The sequence below is a fragment of the Schistocerca nitens genome, chromosome 11 (assembly GCF_023898315.1).
Source record: "Schistocerca nitens isolate TAMUIC-IGC-003100 chromosome 11, iqSchNite1.1, whole genome shotgun sequence".
NCBI classification, from domain to species: domain Eukaryota; kingdom Metazoa; phylum Arthropoda; class Insecta; order Orthoptera; family Acrididae; genus Schistocerca; species Schistocerca nitens.
In genome coordinates, this window is record NC_064624.1 from 42,196,622 (window position 1) to 42,221,305 (window position 24,684).

Genomic DNA, 24,684 nt, shown 5'->3' on the forward strand with positions numbered 1-24,684 from the left:
TCATAGTGCTTCCTGCCAGTTGCTCACCCAAATACACATTTTTAGATACTGTGGCCAGTCTGCCTGGAGCGATACGCCACTAGTTGTGTATCTTAAGAGAAACATCGTTACTCTTGCCAGCGTTTTCTTGACTTTGAAGATGTGATTATACTGGTGACGAGATATTGGCTACCCTAAGAGAGTCACAGTGTTTCCTGCCAGTTGCTCACCCAAATACACATTCTTTAGATACTGTTTCCAGTGTGCCTGAAGAGATACGCCACTAGTTGTGTATCTTAAGGGACATATAGATACTTTTGCAAGGGGTTTCTTGAAGTTGGTGATGTGATTATGTTGGTGACGAGTCATTGGCTACCTTAAGAGAGTCATAGTGCTTCCTGCCAGTTGCTCACCCAAATACACATTCTTTAGATACTGTGGCCAGTCTGCCTGAAGCGATACGCCACTAGTTGTGTATCTTAAGAGAAACATCGTTACTCTTGCCAGCGTTTTCTTGACTTTGAAGATGTGATTATACTGGTGACGAGATATTGGCTACCCTAAGAGAGTCACAGTGTTTCCTGCCAGTTGCTCACCCAAATACACATTCTTTAGATACTGTTTCCAGTGTGCCTGAAGAGATACGCCACTAGTTGTGTATCTTAAGGGACATATAGATACTTTTGCAAGGGGTTTCTTGAAGTTGGTGATGTGATTATGTTGGTGACGAGGCATTGGCTACCTTAAGAGAGTCATAGTGCTTCCTGCCAGTTGCTCACCCAAATACACATTTTTAGATACTGTGGCCAGTCTGCCTGGAGCGATACGCCACTAGTTGTGTATCTTAAGAGAAACATCGTTACTCTTGCCAGCGTTTTCTTGACTTTGAAGATGTGATTATACTGGTGACGAGATATTGGCTACCCTAAGAGAGTCACAGTGTTTCCTGCCAGTTGCTCACCCAAATACACATTCTTTAGATACTGTTTCCAGTGTGCCTGAAGAGATACGCCACTAGTTGTGTATCTTAAGGGACATATAGATACATTTGCAAGGGGTTTCTTGAAGTTGGTGATGTGATTATGTTGGTGACGAGGCATTGGCTACCTTAAGAGAGTCATAGTGCTTCCTGCCAGTTGCTCACCCAAATACACATTCTTTAGATACTGTTTCCAGTGTGCCTGAAGAGATACGCCACTAGTTGTGTATCTTAAGGGACATATAGATACTTTTGCAAGGGGTTTCTTGAAGTTGGTGATGTGATTATGTTGGTGACGAGGCATTGTCTACCTTAAGAGAGTCATAGTGCTTCCTGCCAGTTGCTCACCCAAATACACATTTTTAGATACTGTGGCCAGTCTGCCTGAAGCGATACGCCACTAGTTGTGTATCTTAAGAGAAACATCGTTACTCTTGCCAGCGTTTTCTTGACTTTGAAGATGTGATTATACTGGTGACGAGATATTGGCTACCCTAAGAGAGTCACAGTGTTTCCTGCCAGTTGCTCACCCAAATACACATTCTTTAGATACTGTTTCCAGTGTGCCTGAAGAGAATCGCCACTAGTTGTGTATCTTAAGGGACATATAGATACTTTTGCAAGGGGTTTCTTGAAGTTGGTGATGTGATTATGTTGGTGACGAGGCATTGGCTACCTTAAGAGACTCATAGTGCTTCCTGCCAGTTGCTCACCCAAATACACATTTTTAGATACTGTGGCCAGTCTGCCTGGAGCGATACGCCACTAGTTGTGTATCTTAAGAGAAACATCGTTACTCTTGCCAGCGTTTTCTTGACTTTGAAGATGTGATTATACTGGTGACGAGATATTGGCTACCCTAAGAGAGTCACAGTGTTTCCTGCCAGTTGCTCACCCAAATACACATTCTTTAGATACTGTTTCCAGTGTGCCTGAAGAGATACGCCACTAGTTGTGTATCTTAAGGGACATATAGATACTTTTGCAAGGGGTTTCTTGAAGTTGGTGATGTGATTATGTTGGTGACGAGTCATTGGCTACCTTAAGAGAGTCATAGTGCTTCCTGCCAGTTGCTCAACCAAATACACATTTTTAGATACTGTGGCCAGTCTGCCTGAAGCGATACGCCACTAGTTGTGTATCTTAAGAGAAACATCGTTACTCTTGCCAGCGTTTTCTTGACTTTGAAGATGTGATTATACTGGTGACGAGATATTGGCTACCCTAAGAGAGTCACAGTGTTTCCTGCCAGTTGCTCACCCAAATACACATTCTTTAGATACTGTTTCCAGTGTGCCTGAAGAGATACGCCACTAGTTGTGTATCTTAAGGGACATATAGATACGTTTGCCAGGGCTTTCTTGAAGTTGCTGATGTGATTCTGCTGGTGACGATTTATTGGCTACCTTAAGAGAGTCATAGTGGTTCCTGCCAGTTGCTCACCCAAATACACATTTTTAGATACTGTGGCCAGTCTGCCTGAAGCGATACGCCACTAGTTGTGTATCTTAAGAGAAACATCGTTACTCTTGCCAGCGTTTTCTTGACTTTGAAGATGTGATTATACTGGTGACGAGATATTGGCTACCCTAAGAGAGTCACAGTGTTTCCTGCCAGTTGCTCACCCAAATACACATTCTTTAGATACTGTTTCCAGTGTGCCTGAAGAGATACGCCACTAGTTGCGTATCTTAAGGGTCATATAGATACTTTTGCACGGGGTTCCTTGAAGTTGGTGATGTGATTATGTTGGTGACGAGGCATTGGCTACCTTAAGAGAGTCATAGTGGTTCCTGCCAGTTGCTCACCCAAATACACATTTTTAGATACTGTGGCCAGTCTGCCTGAAGCGATACGCCACTAGTTGTGTATCTTAAGAGAAACATCGTTACTCTTGCCAGCGTTTTCTTGACTTTGAAGATGTGATTATACTGGTGACGAGATATTGGCTACCCTAAGAGAGTCACAGTGTTTCCTGCCAGTTGCTCACCCAAATACACATTCTTTAGATACTGTTTCCAGTGTGCCTGAAGAGATACGCCACTAGTTGTGTATCTTAAGGGACATATAGATACATTTGCAAGGGGTTTCTTGAAGTTGGTGATGTGATTATGTTGGTGACGAGGCATTGGCTACCTTAAGAGAGTCATAGTGCTTCCTGCCAGTTGCTCACCCAAATACACATTCTTTAGATACTGTTTCCAGTGTGCCTGAAGAGATACGCCACTAGTTGTGTATCTTAAGGGACATATAGATACTTTTGCAAGGGGTTTCTTGAAGTTGGTGATGTGATTATGTTGGTGACGAGGCATTGTCTACCTTAAGAGAGTCATAGTGCTTCCTGCCAGTTGCTCACCCAAATACACATTCTTTAGATACTGTGGCCAGTCTGCCTGAAGCGATACGCCACTAGTTGTGTATCTTAAGAGAAACATCGTTACTCTTGCCAGCGTTTTCTTGACTTTGAAGATGTGATTATACTGGTGACGAGATATTGGCTACCCTAAGAGAGTCACAGTGTTTCCTGCCAGTTGCTCACCCAAATACACATTCTTTAGATACTGTTTCCAGTGTGCCTGAAGAGATACGCCACTAGTTGTGTATCTTAAGGGACATATAGATACTTTTGCAAGGGGTTTCTTGAAGTTGGTGATGTGATTATGTTGGTGACGAGGCATTGGCTACCTTAAGAGAGTCATAGTGCTTCCTGCCAGTTGCTCACCCAAATACACATTTTTAGATACTGTGGCCAGTCTGCCTGGAGCGATACGCCACTAGTTGTGTATCTTAAGAGAAACATCGTTACTCTTGCCAGCGTTTTCTTGACTTTGAAGATGTGATTATACTGGTGACGAGATATTGGCTACCCTAAGAGAGTCACAGTGTTTCCTGCCAGTTGCTCACCCAAATACACATTCTTTAGATACTGTTTCCAGTGTGCCTGAAGAGATACGCCACTAGTTGTGTATCTTAAGGGACATATAGATACATTTGCAAGGGGTTTCTTGAAGTTGGTGATGTGATTATGTTGGTGACGAGGCATTGGCTACCTTAAGAGAGTCATAGTGCTTCCTGCCAGTTGCTCACCCAAATACACATTCTTTAGATACTGTTTCCAGTGTGCCTGAAGAGATACGCCACTAGTTGTGTATCTTAAGGGACATATAGATACTTTTGCAAGGGGTTTCTTGAAGTTGGTGATGTGATTATGTTGGTGACGAGGCATTGTCTACCTTAAGAGAGTCATAGTGCTTCCTGCCAGTTGCTCACCCAAATACACATTTTTAGATACTGTGGCCAGTCTGCCTGAAGCGATACGCCACTAGTTGTGTATCTTAAGAGAAACATCGTTACTCTTGCCAGCGTTTTCTTGACTTTGAAGATGTGATTATACTGGTGACGAGATATTGGCTACCCTAAGAGAGTCACAGTGTTTCCTGCCAGTTGCTCACCCAAATACACATTCTTTAGATACTGTTTCCAGTGTGCCTGAAGAGAATCGCCACTAGTTGTGTATCTTAAGGGACATATAGATACTTTTGCAAGGGGTTTCTTGAAGTTGGTGATGTGATTATGTTGGTGACGAGGCATTGGCTACCTTAAGAGACTCATAGTGCTTCCTGCCAGTTGCTCACCCAAATACACATTTTTAGATACTGTGGCCAGTCTGCCTGGAGCGATACGCCACTAGGTGTGTATCTTAAGAGAAACATCGTTACTCTTGCCAGCGTTTTCTTGACTTTGAAGATGTGATTATACTGGTGACGAGATATTGGCTACCCTAAGAGAGTCACAGTGTTTCCTGCCAGTTGCTCACCCAAATACACATTCTTTAGATACTGTTTCCAGTGTGCCTGAAGAGATACGCCACTAGTTGTGTATCTTAAGGGACATATAGATACTTTTGCAAGGGGTTTCTTGAAGTTGGTGATGTGATTATGTTGGTGACGAGTCATTGGCTACCTTAAGAGAGTCATAGTGCTTCCTGCCAGTTGCTCAACCAAATACACATTTTTAGATACTGTGGCCAGTCTGCCTGAAGCGATACGCCACTAGTTGTGTATCTTAAGAGAAACATCGTTACTCTTGCCAGCGTTTTCTTGACTTTGAAGATGTGATTATACTGGTGACGAGATATTGGCTACCCTAAGAGAGTCACAGTGTTTCCTGCCAGTTGCTCACCCAAATACACATTCTTTAGATACTGTTTCCAGTGTGCCTGAAGAGATACGCCACTAGTTGTGTATCTTAAGGGACATATAGATACGTTTGCCAGGGCTTTCTTGAAGTTGCTGATGTGATTCTGCTGGTGACGATTTATTGGCTACCTTAAGAGAGTCATAGTGGTTCCTGCCAGTTGCTCACCCAAATACACATTTTTAGATACTGTGGCCAGTCTGCCTGAAGCGATACGCCACTAGTTGTGTATCTTAAGAGAAACATCGTTACTCTTGCCAGCGTTTTCTTGACTTTGAAGATGTGATTATACTGGTGACGAGATATTGGCTACCCTAAGTGAGTCACAGTGTTTCCTGTCAGTTGCTCACCCAAATACACATTCTTTAGATACTGTTTCCAGTGTGCCTGAAGAGATACGCCACTAGTTGTGTATCTTAAGGGACATATAGATACTTTTGCAAGGGGTTTCTTGAAGTTGGTGATGTGATTATGTTGGTGACGAGGCATTGGCTACCTTAAGAGAGTCATAGTGCTTCCTGCCAGTTGCTCACCCAAATACACATTTTTAGATACTGTGGCCAGTCTGCCTGAAGCGATACGCCACTAGTTGTGTATCTTAAGAGAAACATCGTTACTCTTGCCAGCGTTTTCTTGACTTTGAAGATGTGATTATACTGGTGACGAGATATTGGCTACCCTAAGAGAGTCACAGTGTTTCCTGCCAGTTGCTCACCCAAATACACATTCTTTAGATACTGTTTCCAGTGTGCCTGAAGAGATACGCCACTAGTTGTGTATCTTAAGGGACATATAGATACTTTTGCAAGGGGTTTCTTGAAGTTGGTGATGTGATTATGTTGGTGACGAGGCATTGGCTACCTTAAGAGAGTCATAATGCTTCCTGCCAGTTGCTCACCCAAATACACATTTTGAGATACTGTGGCCAGTCTGCCTGAAGCGATACGCCACTAGTTGTGTATCTTAAGAGAAACATCGTTACTCTTGCCAGCGTTTTCTTGACTTTGAAGATGTGATTATACTGGTGACGAGATATTGGCTACCCTAAGAGAGTCACAGTGTTTCCTGCCAGTTGCTCACCCAAATACACATTCTTTAGATACTGTTTCCAGTGTGCCTGAAGAGATACGCCACTAGTTGCGTATCTTAAGGGTCATATAGATACTTTTGCACGGGGTTCCTTGAAGTTGGTGATGTGATTATGTTGGTGACGAGGCATTGGCTACCTTAAGAGAGTCATAGTGCTTCCTGCCAGTTGCTCACCCAAATACACATTTTTGGATACTGTGGCCAGTCTGCCTGAAGCGATACGCCACTAGTTGTGTATCTTAAGAGAAACATCGTTACTCTTGCCAGCGTTTTCTTGACTTTGAAGATGTGATTATACTGGTGACGAGATATTGGCTACCCTAAGAGAGACACAGTGTTTCCTGACAGTTGCTCACCCAAATACACATTCTTTAGATACTGTTTCCAGTGTGCCTGAAGAGATACGCCACTAGTTGTGTATCTTAAGGGACATATAGATACATTTGCAAGGGGTTTCTTGAAGTTGGTGATGTGATTATGTTGGTGACGAGGCATTGGCTACCTTAAGAGAGTCATAGTGCTTCCTGCCAGTTGCTCACCCAAATACACATTCTTTAGATACTGTTTCCAGTGTGCCTGAAGAGATACGCCACTAGTTGTGTATCTTAAGGGACATATAGATACTTTTGCAAGGGGTTTCTTGAAGTTGGTGATGTGATTATGTTGGTAACGAGGCATTGTCTACCTTAAGAGAGTCATAGTGCTTCCTGCCAGTTGCTCACCCAAATACACATTTTTAGATACTGTGGCCAGTCTGCCTGAAGCGATACGCCACTAGTTGTGTATCTTAAGAGAAACATCGTTACTCTTGCCAGCGTTTTCTTGACTTTGAAGATGTGATTATACTGGTGACGAGATATTGGCTACCCTAAGAGAGTCACAGTGTTTCCTGCCAGTTGCTCACCCAAATACACATTCTTTAGATACTGTTTCCAGTGTGCCTGAAGAGATACGCCACTAGTTGTGTATCTTAAGGGACATATAGATACTTTTGCAAGGGGTTTCTTGAAGTTGGTGATGTGATTATGTTGGTGACGAGGCATTGGCTACCTTAAGAGAGTCATAGTGCTTCCTGCCAGTTGCTCACCCAAATACACATTTTTAGATACTGTGGCCAGTCTGCCTGGAGCGATACGCCACTAGTTGTGTATCTTAAGAGAAACATCGTTACTCTTGCCAGCGTTTTCTTGACTTTGAAGATGTGATTATACTGGTGACGAGATATTGGCTACCCTAAGAGAGACACAGTGTTTCCTGCCAGTTGCTCACCCAAATACACATTCTTTAGATACTGTTTCCAGTGTGCCTGAAGAGATACGCCACTAGTTGTGTATCTTAAGGGACATATAGATACATTTGCAAGGGGTTTCTTGAAGTTGGTGATGTGATTATGTTGGTGACGAGGCATTGGCTACCTTAAGAGAGTCATAGTGCTTCCTGCCAGTTGCTCACCCAAATACACATTCTTTAGATACTGTTTCCAGTGTGCCTGAAGAGATACGCCACTAGTTGTGTATCTTAAGGGACATATAGATACTTTTGCAAGGGTTTTCTTGAAGTTGGTGATGTGATTATGTTGGTGACGAGGCATTGGCTACCTTAAGAGAGTCATAGTGCTTCCTGCCAGTTGCTCACCCAAATACACATTCTTTAGATACTGTTTCCAGTGTGCCTGAAGAGATACGCCACTAGTTGCGTATCTTAAGGGTCATATAGATACTTTTGCACGGGGTTCCTTGAAGTTGGTGATGTGATTATGTTGGTGACGAGGCATTGGCTACCTTAAGAGAGTCATAGTGCTTCCTGCCAGTTGCTCACCCAAATACACATTTTTGGATACTGTGGCCAGTCTGCCTGAAGCGATACGCCACTAGTTGTGTATCTTAAGAGAAACATCGTTACTCTTGCCAGCGTTTTCTTGACTTTGAAGATGTGATTATACTGGTGACGAGATATTGGCTACCCTAAGAGAGACACAGTGTTTCCTGACAGTTGCTCACCCAAATACACATTCTTTAGATACTGTTTCCAGTGTGCCTGAAGAGATACGCCACTAGTTGTGTATCTTAAGGGACATATAGATACATTTGCAAGGGGTTTCTTGAAGTTGGTGATGTGATTATGTTGGTGACGAGGCATTGGCTACCTTAAGAGAGTCATAGTGCTTCCTGCCAGTTGCTCACCCAAATACACATTCTTTAGATACTGTTTCCAGTGTGCCTGAAGAGATACGCCACTAGTTGTGTATCTTAAGGGACATATAGATACTTTTGCAAGGGGTTTCTTGAAGTTGGTGATGTGATTATGTTGGTAACGAGGCATTGTCTACCTTAAGAGAGTCATAGTGCTTCCTGCCAGTTGCTCACCCAAATACACATTTTTAGATACTGTGGCCAGTCTGCCTGAAGCGATACGCCACTAGTTGTGTATCTTAAGAGAAACATCGTTACTCTTGCCAGCGTTTTCTTGACTTTGAAGATGTGATTATACTGGTGACGAGATATTGGCTACCCTAAGAGAGTCACAGTGTTTCCTGCCAGTTGCTCACCCAAATACACATTCTTTAGATACTGTTTCCAGTGTGCCTGAAGAGATACGCCACTAGTTGTGTATCTTAAGGGACATATAGATACTTTTGCAAGGGGTTTCTTGAAGTTGGTGATGTGATTATGTTGGTGACGAGGCATTGGCTACCTTAAGAGAGTCATAGTGCTTCCTGCCAGTTGCTCACCCAAATACACATTTTTAGATACTGTGGCCAGTCTGCCTGGAGCGATACGCCACTAGTTGTGTATCTTAAGAGAAACATCGTTACTCTTGCCAGCGTTTTCTTGACTTTGAAGATGTGATTATACTGGTGACGAGATATTGGCTACCCTAAGAGAGACACAGTGTTTCCTGCCAGTTGCTCACCCAAATACACATTCTTTAGATACTGTTTCCAGTGTGCCTGAAGAGATACGCCACTAGTTGTGTATCTTAAGGGACATATAGATACATTTGCAAGGGGTTTCTTGAAGTTGGTGATGTGATTATGTTGGTGACGAGGCATTGGCTACCTTAAGAGAGTCATAGTGCTTCCTGCCAGTTGCTCACCCAAATACACATTCTTTAGATACTGTTTCCAGTGTGCCTGAAGAGATACGCCACTAGTTGTGTATCTTAAGGGACATATAGATACTTTTGCAAGGGTTTTCTTGAAGTTGGTGATGTGATTATGTTGGTGACGAGGCATTGTCTACCTTAAGAGAGTCATAGTGCTTCCTGCCAGTTGCTCACCCAAATACACATTCTTTAGATACTGTGGCCAGTCTGCCTGAAGCGATACGCCACTAGTTGTGTATCTTAAGAGAAACATCGTTACTCTTGCCAGCGTTTTCTTGACTTTGAAGATGTGATTATACTGGTGACGAGATATTGGCTACCCTAAGAGAGTCACAGTGTTTCCTGCCAGTTGCTCACCCAAATACACATTCTTTAGATACTGTTTCCAGTGTGCCTGAAGAGATACGCCACTAGTTGTGTATCTTAAGGGACATATAGATACTTTTGCAAGGGGTTTCTTGAAGTTGGTGATGTGATTATGTTGGTGACGAGGCATTGGCTACCTTAAGAGAGTCATAGTGCTTCCTGCCAGTTGCTCACCCAAATACACATTTTTAGATACTGTGGCCAGTCTGCCTGGAGCGATACGCCACTAGTTGTGTATCTTAAGAGAAACATCGTTACTCTTGCCAGCGTTTTCTTGACTTTGAAGATGTGATTATACTGGTGACGAGATATTGGCTACCCTAAGAGAGTCACAGTGTTTCCTGCCAGTTGCTCACCCAAATACACATCCTTTAGATACTGTTTCCAGTGTGCCTGAAGAGATACGCCACTAGTTGTGTATCTTAAGGGACATATAGATACATTTGCAAGGGGTTTCTTGAAGTTGGTGATGTGATTATGTTGGTGACGAGGCATTGGCTACCTTAAGAGAGTCATAGTGCTTCCTGCCAGTTGCTCACCCAAATACACATTCTTTAGATACTGTTTCCAGTGTGCCTGAAGAGATACGCCACTAGTTGTGTATCTTAAGGGACATATAGATACTTTTGCAAGGGGTTTCTTGAAGTTGGTGATGTGATTATGTTGGTGACGAGGCATTGTCTACCTTAAGAGAGTCATAGTGCTTCCTGCCAGTTGCTCACCCAAATACACATTTTTAGATACTGTGGCCAGTCTGCCTGAAGCGATACGCCACTAGTTGTGTATCTTAAGAGAAACATCGTTACTCTTGCCAGCGTTTTCTTGACTTTGAAGATGTGATTATACTGGTGACGAGATATTGGCTACCCTAAGAGAGTCACAGTGTTTCCTGCCAGTTGCTCACCCAAATACACATTCTTTAGATACTGTTTCCAGTGTGCCTGAAGAGATACGCCACTAGTTGCGTATCTTAAGGGTCATATAGATACTTTTGCACGGGGTTCCTTGAAGTTGGTGATGTGATTATGTTGGTGACGAGGCATTGGCTACCTTAAGAGAGTCATAGTGCTTCCTGCCAGTTGCTCACCCAAATACACATTTTTAGATACTGTGGCCAGTCTGCCTGAAGCGATACGCCACTAGTTGTGTATCTTAAGAGAAACATCGTTACTCTTGCCAGCGTTTTCTTGACTTTGAAGATGTGATTATACTGGTGACGAGATATTGGCTACCCTAAGAGAGACACAGTGTTTCCTGCCAGTTGCTCACCCAAATACACATTCTTTAGATACTGTTTCCAGTGTGCCTGAAGAGATACGCCACTAGTTGTGTATCTTAAGGGACATATAGATACATTTGCAAGGGGTTTCTTGAAGTTGGTGATGTGATTATGTTGGTGACGAGGCATTGGCTACCTTAAGAGAGTCATAGTGCTTCCTGCCAGTTGCTCACCCAAATACACATTCTTTAGATACTGTTTCCAGTGTGCCTGAAGAGATACGCCACTAGTTGTGTATCTTAAGGGACATATAGATACTTTTGCAAGGGGTTTCTTGAAGTTGGTGATGTGATTATGTTGGTAACGAGGCATTGTCTACCTTAAGAGAGTCATAGTGCTTCCTGCCAGTTGCTCACCCAAATACACATTTTTAGATACTGTGGCCAGTCTGCCTGAAGCGATACGCCACTAGTTGTGTATCTTAAGAGAAACATCGTTACTCTTGCCAGCGTTTTCTTGACTTTGAAGATGTGATTATACTGGTGACGAGATATTGGCTACCCTAAGAGAGTCACAGTGTTTCCTGCCAGTTGCTCACCCAAATACACATTCTTTAGATACTGTTTCCAGTGTGCCTGAGGAGATACGCCACTAGTTGTGTATCTTAAGGGACATATAGATACTTTTGCAAGGGGTTTCTTGAAGTTGGTGATGTGATTATGTTGGTGACGAGGCATTGGCTACCTTAAGAGAGTCATAGTGCTTCCTGCCAGTTGCTCACCCAAATACACATTTTTAGATACTGTGGCCAGTCTGCCTGGAGCGATACGCCACTAGTTGTGTATCTTAAGAGAAACATCGTTACTCTTGCCAGCGTTTTCTTGACTTTGAAGATGTGATTATACTGGTGACGAGATATTGGCTACCCTAAGAGAGACACAGTGTTTCCTGCCAGTTGCTCACCCAAATACACATTCTTTAGATACTGTTTCCAGTGTGCCTGAAGAGATACGCCACTAGTTGTGTATCTTAAGGGACATATAGATACATTTGCAAGGGGTTTCTTGAAGTTGGTGATGTGATTATGTTGGTGACGAGGCATTGGCTACCTTAAGAGAGTCATAGTGCTTCCTGCCAGTTGCTCACCCAAATACACATTCTTTAGATACTGTTTCCAGTGTGCCTGAAGAGATACGCCACTAGTTGTGTATCTTAAGGGACATATAGATACTTTTGCAAGGGGTTTCTTGAAGTTGGTGATGTGATTATGTTGGTGACGAGGCATTGTCTACCTTAAGAGAGTCATAGTGCTTCCTGCCAGTTGCTCACCCAAATACACATTCTTTAGATACTGTGGCCAGTCTGCCTGAAGCGATACGCCACTAGTTGTGTATCTTAAGAGAAACATCGTTACTCTTGCCAGCGTTTTCTTGACTTTGAAGATGTGATTATACTGGTGACGAGATATTGGCTACCCTAAGAGAGTCACAGTGTTTCCTGCCAGTTGCTCACCCAAATACACATTCTTTAGATACTGTTTCCAGTGTGCCTGAAGAGATACGCCACTAGTTGTGTATCTTAAGGGACATATAGATACTTTTGCAAGGGGTTTCTTGAAGTTGGTGATGTGATTATGTTGGTGACGAGGCATTGGCTACCTTAAGAGAGTCATAGTGCTTCCTGCCAGTTGCTCACCCAAATACACATTTTTAGATACTGTGGCCAGTCTGCCTGGAGCGATACGCCACTAGTTGTGTATCTTAAGAGAAACATCGTTACTCTTGCCAGCGTTTTCTTGACTTTGAAGATGTGATTATACTGGTGACGAGATATTGGCTACCCTAAGAGAGTCACAGTGTTTCCTGCCAGTTGCTCACCCAAATACACATTCTTTAGATACTGTTTCCAGTGTGCCTGAAGAGATACGCCACTAGTTGTGTATCTTAAGGGACATATAGATACATTTGCAAGGGGTTTCTTGAAGTTGGTGATGTGATTATGTTGGTGACGAGGCATTGGCTACCTTAAGAGAGTCATAGTGCTTCCTGCCAGTTGCTCACCCAAATACACATTCTTTAGATACTGTTTCCAGTGTGCCTGAAGAGATACGCCACTAGTTGTGTATCTTAAGGGACATATAGATACTTTTGCAAGGGGTTTCTTGAAGTTGGTGATGTGATTATGTTGGTGACGAGGCATTGTCTACCTTAAGAGAGTCATAGTGCTTCCTGCCAGTTGCTCACCCAAATACACATTTTTAGATACTGTGGCCAGTCTGCCTGAAGCGATACGCCACTAGTTGTGTATCTTAAGAGAAACATCGTTACTCTTGCCAGCGTTTTCTTGACTTTGAAGATGTGATTATACTGGTGACGAGATATTGGCTACCCTAAGAGAGTCACAGTGTTTCCTGCCAGTTGCTCACCCAAATACACATTCTTTAGATACTGTTTCCAATGTGCCTGAAGAGAATCGCCACTAGTTGTGTATCTTAAGGAACATATAGATACTTTTGCAAGGGGTTTCTTGAAGTTGGTGATGTGATTATGTTGGTGACGAGGCATTGGCTACCTTAAGAGACTCATAGTGCTTCCTGCCAGTTGCTCACCCAAATACACATTTTTAGATACTGTGGCCAGTCTGCCTGGAGCGATACGCCACTAGTTGTGTATCTTAAGAGAAACATCGTTACTCTTGCCAGCGTTTTCTTGACTTTGAAGATGTGATTATACTGGTGACGAGATATTGGCTACCCTAAGAGAGTCACAGTGTTTCCTGCCAGTTGCTCACCCAAATACACATTCTTTAGATACTGTTTCCAGTGTGCCTGAAGAGATACGCCACTAGATGTGTATCTTAAGGGACATATAGATACTTTTGCAAGGGGTTTCTTGAAGTTGGTGATGTGATTATGTTGGTGACGAGTCATTGGCTACCTTAAGAGAGTCATAGTGCTTCCTGCCAGTTGCTCAACCAAATACACATTTTTAGATACTGTGGCCAGTCTGCCTGAAGCGATACGCCACTAGTTGTGTATCTTAAGAGAAACATCGTTACTCTTGCCAGCGTTTTCTTGACTTTGAAGATGTGATTATACTGGTGACGAGATATTGGCTACCCTAAGAGAGTCACAGTGTTTCCTGCCAGTTGCTCACCCAAATACACATTCTTTAGATACTGTTTCCAGTGTGCCTGAAGAGATACGCCACTAGTTGTGTATCTTAAGGGACATATAGATACGTTTGCCAGGGCTTTCTTGAAGTTGCTGATGTGATTCTGCTGGTGACGATTTATTGGCTACCTTAAGAGAGTCATAGTGGTTCCTGCCAGTTGCTCACCCAAATACACATTTTTAGATACTGTGGCCAGTCTGCCTGAAGCGATACGCCACTAGTTGTGTATCTTAAGAGAAACATCGTTACTCTTGCCAGCGTTTTCTTGACTTTGAAGATGTGATTATACTGGTGACGAGATATTGGCTACCCTAAGTGAGTCACAGTGTTTCCTGCCAGTTGCTCACCCAAATACACATTCTTTAGATACTGTTTCCAGTGCGCCTGAAGAGATACGCCACTAGTTGTGTATCTTAAGGGACATATAGATACTTTTGCAAGGGGTTTCTTGAAGTTGGTGATGTGATTATGTTGGTGACGAGGCATTGGCTACCTTAAGAGAGTCATAGTGCTTCCTGCCAGTTGCTCACCCAAATACACATTTTTAGATACTGTGGCCAGTCTGCCTGAAGCGATACGCCACTAGTTGTGTATCTTAAGAGAAACATCGTTACTCTTGCCAGCGTTTTCTTGACTTTGAAGATGTGATTATACTGGTGACGAGATATTGGCTACCCTAAGAGAGACACAGTGTTTCCTGCCAGTTGCTCACCCAAATACACATTCTTTAGATACTGTTTCCAGTGTGCCTGAAGAGATACGCCACTAGTTGTGTATCTTAAGGGACATATAGATACTTTTGCAAGGGGTTTCTTGAAGTTGGTGATGTGATTATGTTGGTGAAGAGGCATTGGCTACCTTAAGAGAGTCATAGTGCTTCCTGCCAGTTGCTCACCCAAATACACATTTTTAGATACTGTGGCCAGTCTGCCTGGAGCGATACGCCACTAGTTGTGTATCTTAAGAGAAACATCGTTACTCTTGCCAGCGTTTTCTTGACTTTGAAGATGTGATTATACTGGTGACGAGATATTGGCTACCCTAAGAGAGTCACAGTGTTTCCTGCCAGTTGCTCACCCAAATACACATTCTTTAGATACTGTTTCCAGTGTGCCTGAAGAGATACGCCACTAGTTGTGTATCTTAAGGGACATATAGATACGTTTGCCAGGGCTTTCTTGAAGTTGCTGATGTGATTCTGCTGGTGACGATTTATTGGCTACCTTAAGAGAGTCATAGTGGTTCCTGCCAGTTGCTCACCCAAATACACATTTTTAGATACTGTGGCCAGTCTGCCTGAAGCGATACGCCACTAGTTGTGTATCTTAAGAGAAACATCGTTACTCTTGCCAGCGTTTTCTTGACTTTGAAGATGTGATTATACTGGTGACGAGATATTGGCTACCCTAAGAGAGTCACAGTGTTTCCTGCCAGTTGCTCACCCAAATACACATTCTTTAGATACTGTTTCCAGTGTGCCTGAAGAGATACGCCACTAGTTGTGTATCTTAAGGGACATATAGATACGTTTGCCAGGGCTTTCTTGAAGTTGCTGATGTGATTCTGCTGGTGACGATTTATTGGCTACCTTAAGAGAGTCATAGTGGTTCCTGCCAGTTGCTCACCCAAATACACATTTTTAGATACTGTGGCCAGTCTGCCTGAAGCGATACGCCACTAGTTGTGTATCTTAAGAGAAACATCGTTACTCTTGCCAGCGTTTTCTTGACTTTGAAGATGTGATTATACTGGTGACGAGATATTGGCTACCCTAAGTGAGTCACAGTGTTTCCTGCCAGTTGCTCACCCAAATACACATTCTTTAGATACTGTTTCCAGTGCGCCTGAAGAGATACGCCACTAGTTGTGTATCTTAAGGGACATATAGATACTTTTGCAAGGGGTTTCTTGAAGTTGGTGATGTGATTATGTTGGTGACGAGGCATTGGCTACCTTAAGAGAGTCATAGTGCTTCCTGCCAGTTGCTCACCCAAATACACATTTTTAGATACTGTGGCCAGTCTGCCTGAAGCGATACGCCACTAGTTGTGTATCTTAAGAGAAACATCGTTACTCTTGCCAGCGTTTTCTTGACTTTGAAGATGTGATTATACTGGTGACGAGATATTGGCTACCCTAAGAGAGACACAGTGTTTCCTGCCAGTTGCTCACCCAAATACACATTCTTTAGATACTGTTTCCAGTGTGCCTGAAGAGATACGCCACTAGTTGTGTATCTTAAGGGACATATAGATACTTTTGCAAGGGGTTTCTTGAAGTTGGTGATGTGATTATGTTGGTGAAGAGGCATTGGCTACCTTAAGAGAGTCATAGTGCTTCCTGCCAGTTGCTCACCCAAATACACATTTTTAGATACTGTGGCCAGTCTGCCTGGAGCGATACGCCACTAGTTGTGTATCTTAAGAGAAACATCGTTACTCTTGCCAGCGTTTTCTTGACTTTGAAGATGTGATTATACTGGTGACGAGATATTGGCTACCCTAAGAGAGTCACAGTGTTTCCTGCCAGTTGCTCACCCAAATACACATTCTTTAGATACTGTTTCCAGTGTGCCTGAAGAGATACGCCACTAGTTGTGTATCTTAAGGGACATATAGATACGTTTGCCAGGGCTTTCTTGAAGTTGCTGATGTGATTCTGCTGGTGACGATTTATTGGCTACCTTAAGAGAGTCATAGTGGTTCCTGCCAGTTGCTCACCCAAATACACATTTTTAGATACTGTGGCCAGTCTGCCTGAAGCGATACGCCACTAGTTGTGTATCTTAAGAGAAACATCGTTACTCTTGCCAGCGTTTTCTTGACTTTGAAGATGTGATTATACTGGTGACGAGATATTGGCTACCCTAAGAGAGTCACAGTGTTTCCTGCCAGTTGCTCACCCAAATACACATTCTTTAGATACTGTTTCCAGTGTGCCTGAAGAGATACGCCACTAGTTGTGTATCTTAAGGGACATATAGATACTTTTGCAAGGGGTTTCTTGAAGTTGGTGATGTGATTATGTTGGTGACGAGTCATTGGCTACCTTAAGAGAGTCATAGTGCTTCCTGCCAGTTGCTCAACCAAATACACATTTTTAGATACTGTGGCCAGTCTGCCTGAAGCGATACGCCACTAGTTGTCTATCTTAAGAGAAACATCGTTACTCTTGCCAGCGTTTTCTTGACTTTGAAGATGTGATTATACTGGTGACGAGATATTGGCTACCCTAAGAGAGTCACAGTGTTTCCTGCCAGTTGCTCACCGAAATACACATTCTTTAGATACTGTTTCCAGTGTGCCTGAAGAGATACGCCACTAGTTGTGTATCTTAAGGGACATATAGATACTTTTGCAAGGGGTTTCTTGAAGTTGGTGATGTGATTATGTTGGTGAAGAGGCATTGGCTACCTTAAGAGAGTCATAGTGCTTCCTGCCAGTTGCTCACCCAAATACACATTTTTAGATACTGTGGCCAGTCTGCCTGGAGCGATACGCCACTAGTTGTGTATCTTAAGAGAAACATCGTTACTCTTGCCAGCGTTTTCTTGACTTTGAAGATGTGATTATACTGGTGACGAGATATTGGCTACCCTAAGAGAGTCACAGTGTTTCCTGCCAGTTGCTCACCGAAATACACATTCTTTAGATACTGTTTCCAGTGTGCCTGAAGAGATACGCCACTAGTTGTGTATCTTAAGGGACATATAGATACTTTTGCAAGGGGTTTCTTGAAGTTGGTGATGTGATTATGTTGGTGAAGAGGCATTGGCTACCTTAAGAGAGTCATAGTGCTTCCTGCCAGTTGCTCACCCAAATACACATTTTTAGATACTGTGGCCAGTCTGCCTGAAGCGATACGCCACTAGTTGTCTATCTTAAGAGAAACATCGTTACTCTTGCCAGCGTTTTCTTGACTTTGAAGATGTGATTATACTGGTGACGAGATATTGGCTACCCTAAGAGAGTCACAGTGTTTCCTGCCAGTTGCTCACCCAAATACACATTCTTTAGATACTGTTTCCAGTGTGCCTGAAGAGATACGCCACTAGTTGTGTATCTTAAGGGACATATAGATACGTTTGCCAGGGCTTTCTTGAAGTTGCTGATGTGATTCTGCTGGTGACGATTTATTGGCTACCTTAAGAGAGTCATAGTGGTTCCTGCCAGTTGCTCACCCAAATACACATTTTTAGATACTGTGGCCAGTCTGCCTGAAGCGATACGCCACTAGTTGTGTATCTTAAGAGAAACATCGTTACTCTTGCCAGCGTTTTCTTGACTTTGAAGATGTGATTATACTGGTGACGAGATATTGGCTACCCTAAGTGAGTCACAGTGTTTCCTGCCAGTTGCTCACCCAAATACACATTCTTTAGATACTGTTTCCAGTGTGCCTGAAGAGATACGCCACTAGTTGTGTATCTTAAGGGACATATAGATACGTTTGCCAGGGCTTTCTTGAAGTTGCTGATGTGATTCTGCTGGTGACGATTTATTGGCTACCTTAAGAGAGTCATAGTGGTTCCTGCCAGTTGCTCACCCAAATACACATTTTTAGATACTGTGGCCAGTCTGCCTGAAGCGATACGCCACTAGTTGTGTATCTTAAGAGAAACATCGTTACTCTTGCCAGCGTTTTCTTGACTTTGAAGATGTGATTATACTGGTGACGAGATATTGGCTACCCTAAGAGAGTCACAGTGTTTCCTGCCAGTTGCTCACCCAAATACACATTCTTTAGATACTGTTTCCAGTGTGCCTGAAGAGATACGCCACTAGTTGTGTATCTTAAGGGACATATAGATACTTTTGCAAGGGGTTTCTTGAAGTTGGTGATGTGATTATGTTGGTGACGAGTCATTGGCTACCTTAAGAGAGTCATAGTGCTTCCTGCCAGTTGCTCAACCAAATACACATTTTTAGATACTGTGGCCAGTCTGCCTGAAGCGATACGCCACTAGTTGTCTATCTTAAGAGAAACATCGTTACTCTTGCCAGCGTTTTCTTGACTTTGAAGATGTGATTATACTGGTGACGAGATATTGGCTACCCTAAGAGAGTCACAGTGTTTCCTGCCAGTTGCTCACCCAAATACACATTCTTTAGATACTGTTTCCAGTGTGCCTGAAGAGATACGCCACTAGTTGTGTATCTTAAGGGACATATAGATACGTTTGCCAGGGCTTTCTTGAAGTTGCTGATGTGATTCTGCTGGTGACGATTTATTGGCTACCTTAAGAGAGTCATAGTGGTTCCTGCCAGTTGCTCACCCAAATACACATTTTTAGATACTGTGGCCAGTCTGCCTGAAGCGATACGCCACTAGTTGTGTATCTTAAGAGAAACATCGTTACTCTTGCCAGCGTTTTCTTGACTTTGAAGATGTGATTATACTGGTGACGAGATATTGGCTACCCTAAGTGAGTCACAGTGTTTCCTGCCAGTTGCTCACCCAAATACACATTCTTTAGATACTGTTTCCAGTGTGCCTGAAGAGATACGCCACTAGTTGTGTATCTTAAGGGACATATAGATACTTTTGCAAGGGGTTTCTTGAAGTTGGTGATGTGATTATGTTGGTGACGAGGCATTGGCTACCTTAAGAGAGTCATAGTGCTTCCTGCCAGTTGCTCACCCAAATACACATTTTTAGATACTGTGGCCAGTCTGCCTGAAGCGATACGCCACTAGTTGTGTATCTTAAGAGAAACATCGTTACTCTTGCCAGCGTTTTCTTGACTTTGAAGATGTGATTATACTGGTGACGAGATATTGGCTACCCTAAGAGAGACACAGTGTTTCCTGCCAGTTGCTCACCCAAATACACATTCTTTAGATACTGTTTCCAGTGTGCCTGAAGAGATACGCCACTAGTTGTGTATCTTAAGGGACATATAGATACTTTTGCAAGGGGTTTCTTGAAGTTGGTGATGTGATTATGTTGGTGAAGAGGCATTGGCTACCTTAAGAGAGTCATAGTGCTTCCTGCCAGTTGCTCACCCAAATACACATTTTTAGATACTGTGGCCAGTCTGCCTGGAGCGATACGCCACTAGTTGTGTATCTTAAGAGAAACATCGTTACTCTTGCCAGCGTTTTCTTGACTTTGAAGATGTGATTATACTGGTGACGAGATATTGGCTACCCTAAGAGAGTCACAGTGTTTCCTGCCAGTTGCTCACCCAAATACACATTCTTTAGATACTGTTTCCAGTGTGCCTGAAGAGATACGCCACTAGTTGTGTATCTTAAGGGACATATAGATACTTTTGCAAGGGGTTTCTTGAAGTTGGTGATGTGATTATGTTGGTGAAGAGGCATTGGCTACCTTAAGAGAGTCATAGTGCTTCCTGCCAGTTGCTCACCCAAATACACATTTTTAGATACTGTGGCCAGTCTGCCTGAAGCGATACGCCACTAGTTGTCTATCTTAAGAGAAACATCGTTACTCTTGCCAGCGTTTTCTTGACTTTGAAGATGTGATTATACTGGTGACGAGATATTGGCTACCCTAAGAGAGTCACAGTGTTTCCTGCCAGTTGCTCACCCAAATACACATTCTTTAGATACTGTTTCCAGTGTGCCTGAAGAGATACGCCACTAGTTGTGTATCTTAAGGGACATATAGATACTTTTACAAGGGGTTTCTTGAAGTTGGTGATGTGATTATGTTGGTGAAGAGGCATTGGCTACCTTAAGAGAGTCATAGTGCTTCCTGCCAGTTGCTCACCCAAATACACATTTTTAGATACTGTGGCCAGTCTGCCTGAAGCGATACGCCACTAGTTGTCTATCTTAAGAGAAACATCGTTACTCTTGCCAGCGTTTTCTTGACTTTGAAGATGTGATTATACTGGTGACGAGATATTGGCTACCCTAAGAGAGTCACAGTGTTTTCTGCCAGTTGCTCACCCAAATACACATTCTTTAGATACTGTTTCCAGTGTGCCTGAAGAGATACGCCACTAGTTGTGTATCTTAAGGGACATATAGATACTTTTGCAAGGGGTTTCTTGAAGTTGGTGATGTGATTATGTTGGTGAAGAGGCATTGGCTACCTTAAGAGAGTCATAGTGCTTCCTGCCAGTTGCTCACCCAAATACACATTTTTAGATACTGTGGCCAGTCTGCCTGAAGCGATACGCCACTAGTTGTCTATCTTAAGAGAAACATCGTTACTCTTGCCAGCGTTTTCTTGACTTTGAAGATGTGATTATACTGGTGACGAGATATTGGCTACCCTAAGAGAGTCACAGTGTTTCCTGCCAGTTGCTCACCCAAATACACATTCTTTAGATACTGTTTCCAGTGTGCCTGAAGAGATACGCCACTAGTTGTGTATCTTAAGGGACATATAGATACGTTTGCCAGGGCTTTCTTGAAGTTGCTGATGTGATTCTGCTGGTGACGATTTATTGGCTACCTTAAGAGAGTCATAGTGGTTCCTGCCAGTTGCTCACCCAAATACACATTTTTAGATACTGTGGCCAGTCTGCCTGAAGCGATACGCCACTAGTTGTGTATCTTAAGAGAAACATCGTTACTCTTGCCAGCGTTTTCTTGACTTTGAAGATGTGATTATACTGATGACGAGATATTGGCTACCCTAAGAGAGTCACAGTGTTTCCTGCCAGTTGCTCACCCAAATACACATTCTTTAGATACTGTTTCCAGTGTGCCTGAAGAGATACGCCACTAGTTGTGTATCTTAAGGGACATATAGATACTTTTGCAAGGGGTTTCTTGAAGTTGGTGATGTGATTATGTTGGTGAAGAGGCATTGTCTACCTTAAGAGAGTCATAGTGCTTCCTGCCAGTTGCTCACCCAAATACACATTTTTAGATACTGTGGCCAGTCTGCCTGGAGCGATACGCCACTAGTTGTGTATCTTAAGAGAAACATCGTTACTCTTGCCAGCGTTTTCTTGACTTTGAAGATGTGATTATACTGGTGACGAGATATTGGCTACCCTAAGAGAGTCACAGTGTTTCCTGCCAGTTGCTCACCCAAATACACATTCTTTAGATACTGTTTCCAGTGTGCCTGAAGAGATACGCCACTAGTTGTGTATCTTAAGGGACATATAGATACTTTTGCAAGGGGTTTCTTGAAGTTGGTGATGTGATTATTTTGGTGACGAGGCATTGGCTACCTTAAGAGAGTCATAGTGCTTCCTGCCAGTTGCTCACCCAAATACACATTTTTAGATACTGTGGCCAGTCTGCCTGAAGCGATACGCCACTAGTTGTCTATCTTAAGAGAAACATCGTTACTCTTGCCAGCGTTTTCTTGACTTTGAAGATGTGATTATACTGGTGACGAGATATTGGCTACCCTAAGAGAGTCACAGTGTTTCCTGCCAGTTGCTCACCCAAATACACATTCTTTAGATACTGTTTCCAGTGTGCCTGAAGAGATACACCACTAGTTGTGTATCTTAAGGGACATATAGATACATTTGCAAGGGGTTTCTTGTAGTTGGTGATGTGATTATGTTGGTGAAGAGGCATTGGCTACCTTAAGAGAGTCATAGTGCTTCCTGCCATTTGCTCACCCAAATACACATTCTTTAGATACTGTTTCCAGTGTGCCTGAAGAGATACGCCACTAGTTGTGTATCTTAAGGGACATATAGATACGTTTGCCAGGGCTTTCTTGAAGTTGCTGATGTGATTCTGCTGGTGACGATTTATTGGCTACCTTAAGAGAGTCATAGTGGTTCCTGCCAGTTGCTCACCCAAATACACATTTTTAGATACTGTGGCCAGTCTGCCTGAAGCGATACGCCACTAGTTGTGTATCTTAAGAGAAACATCGTTACTCTTGCCAGCGTTTTCTTGACTTTGAAGATGTGATTATACTGGTGACGAGATATTGGCTACCCTAAGTGAGTCACAGTGTTTCCTGCCAGTTGCTCACCCAAATACACATTCTTTAGATACTGTTTCCAGTGTGCCTGAAGAGATACGCCACTAGTTGTGTATCTTAAGGGACATATAGATACTTTTGCAAGGGGTTTCTTGAAGTTGGTGATGTGATTATGTTGGTGACTAGGCATTGGCTACCTTAAGAGAGTCATAGTGCTTCCTGCCAGTTGCTCACCCAAATACACATTTTTAGATACTGTGGCCCGTCTGCCTCTAGCGATACGCCACTAGTTGTGTATCTTAAGAGAAACATCGTTACTCTTGCCAGCGTTTTCTTGACTTTGAAGATGTGATTATACTGGTGACGAGATATTGGCTACCCTAAGAGAGTCACAGTGTTTCCTGCCAGTTGCTCACCCAAATACACATTCTTTAGATACTGTTTCCAGTGTGCCTGAAGAGATACGCCACTAGTTGTGTATCTTAAGGGACATATAGATACTTTTGCAAGGGGTTTCTTGAAGTTGGTGATGTGATTATGTTGGTGACGAGGCATTGGCTACCTTAAGAGAGTCATAGTGCTTCCTGCCAGTTGCTCACCCAAATACACATTTTTAGATACTGTGGCCAGTCTGCCTGAAGCGATACGCCACTAGTTGTGTATCTTAAGAGAAACATCGTTACTCTTGCCAGCGTTTTCTTGACTTTGAAGATGTGATTATACTGGTGACGAGATATTGGCTACCCTAAGAGAGTCACAGTGTTTCCTGCCAGTTGCTCACCCAAATACACATTCTTTAGATACTGTTTCCAGTGTGCCTGGAGAGATACGCCACTAGTTGTGTATCTTAAGGGACATATAGATACTTTTGCAAGGGGTTCCTTGAAGTTGGTGATGTGATTATGTTGGTGACGAGGCATTGGCTACCTTAAGAGAGTCATAGTGCTTCCTGCCAGTTGCTCACCCAAATACACATTTTTAGATACTGTGGCCAGTCTGCCTGAAGCGATACGCCACTAGTTGTGTATCTTAAGAGAAATATCGTTACTCTTGCCAGCGTTTTCTTGACTTTGAAGATGTGATTATACTGGTGACGAGATATTGGCAACCCTAAGAGAGTCACAGTGTTTCCTGCCAGTTGCTCACCCAAATACACATTCTTTAGATACTGTTTCCAGTGTGCCTGAAGAGATACGCCACTAGTTGTGTATCTTAAGGGACATATAGATACTTTTGCAAGGGGTTTCTTGAAGTTGGTGATGTGATTATGTTGGTGAAGAGGCATTGTCTACCTTAAGAGAGTCATAGTGCTTCCTGCCAGTTGCTCACCCAAATACACATTTTTAGATACTGTGGCCAGTCTGCCTGGAGCGATACGCCACTAGTTGTGTATCTTAAGAGAAACATCGTTACTCTTGCCAGCGTTTTCTTGACTTTGAAGATGTGATTATACTGGTGACGAGATATTGGCAACCCTAAGAGAGTCACAGTGTTTCCTGCCAGTTGCTCACCCAAATACACATTCTTTAGATACTGTTTCCAGTGTGCCTGAAGAGATACGCCACTAGTTGTGTATCTTAAGGGACATATAGATACTTTTGCAAGGGGTTTCTTGAAGTTGGTGATGTGATTATGTTGGTGAAGAGGCATTGTCTACCTTAAGAGAGTCATAGTGCTTCCTGCCAGTTGCTCACCCAAATACA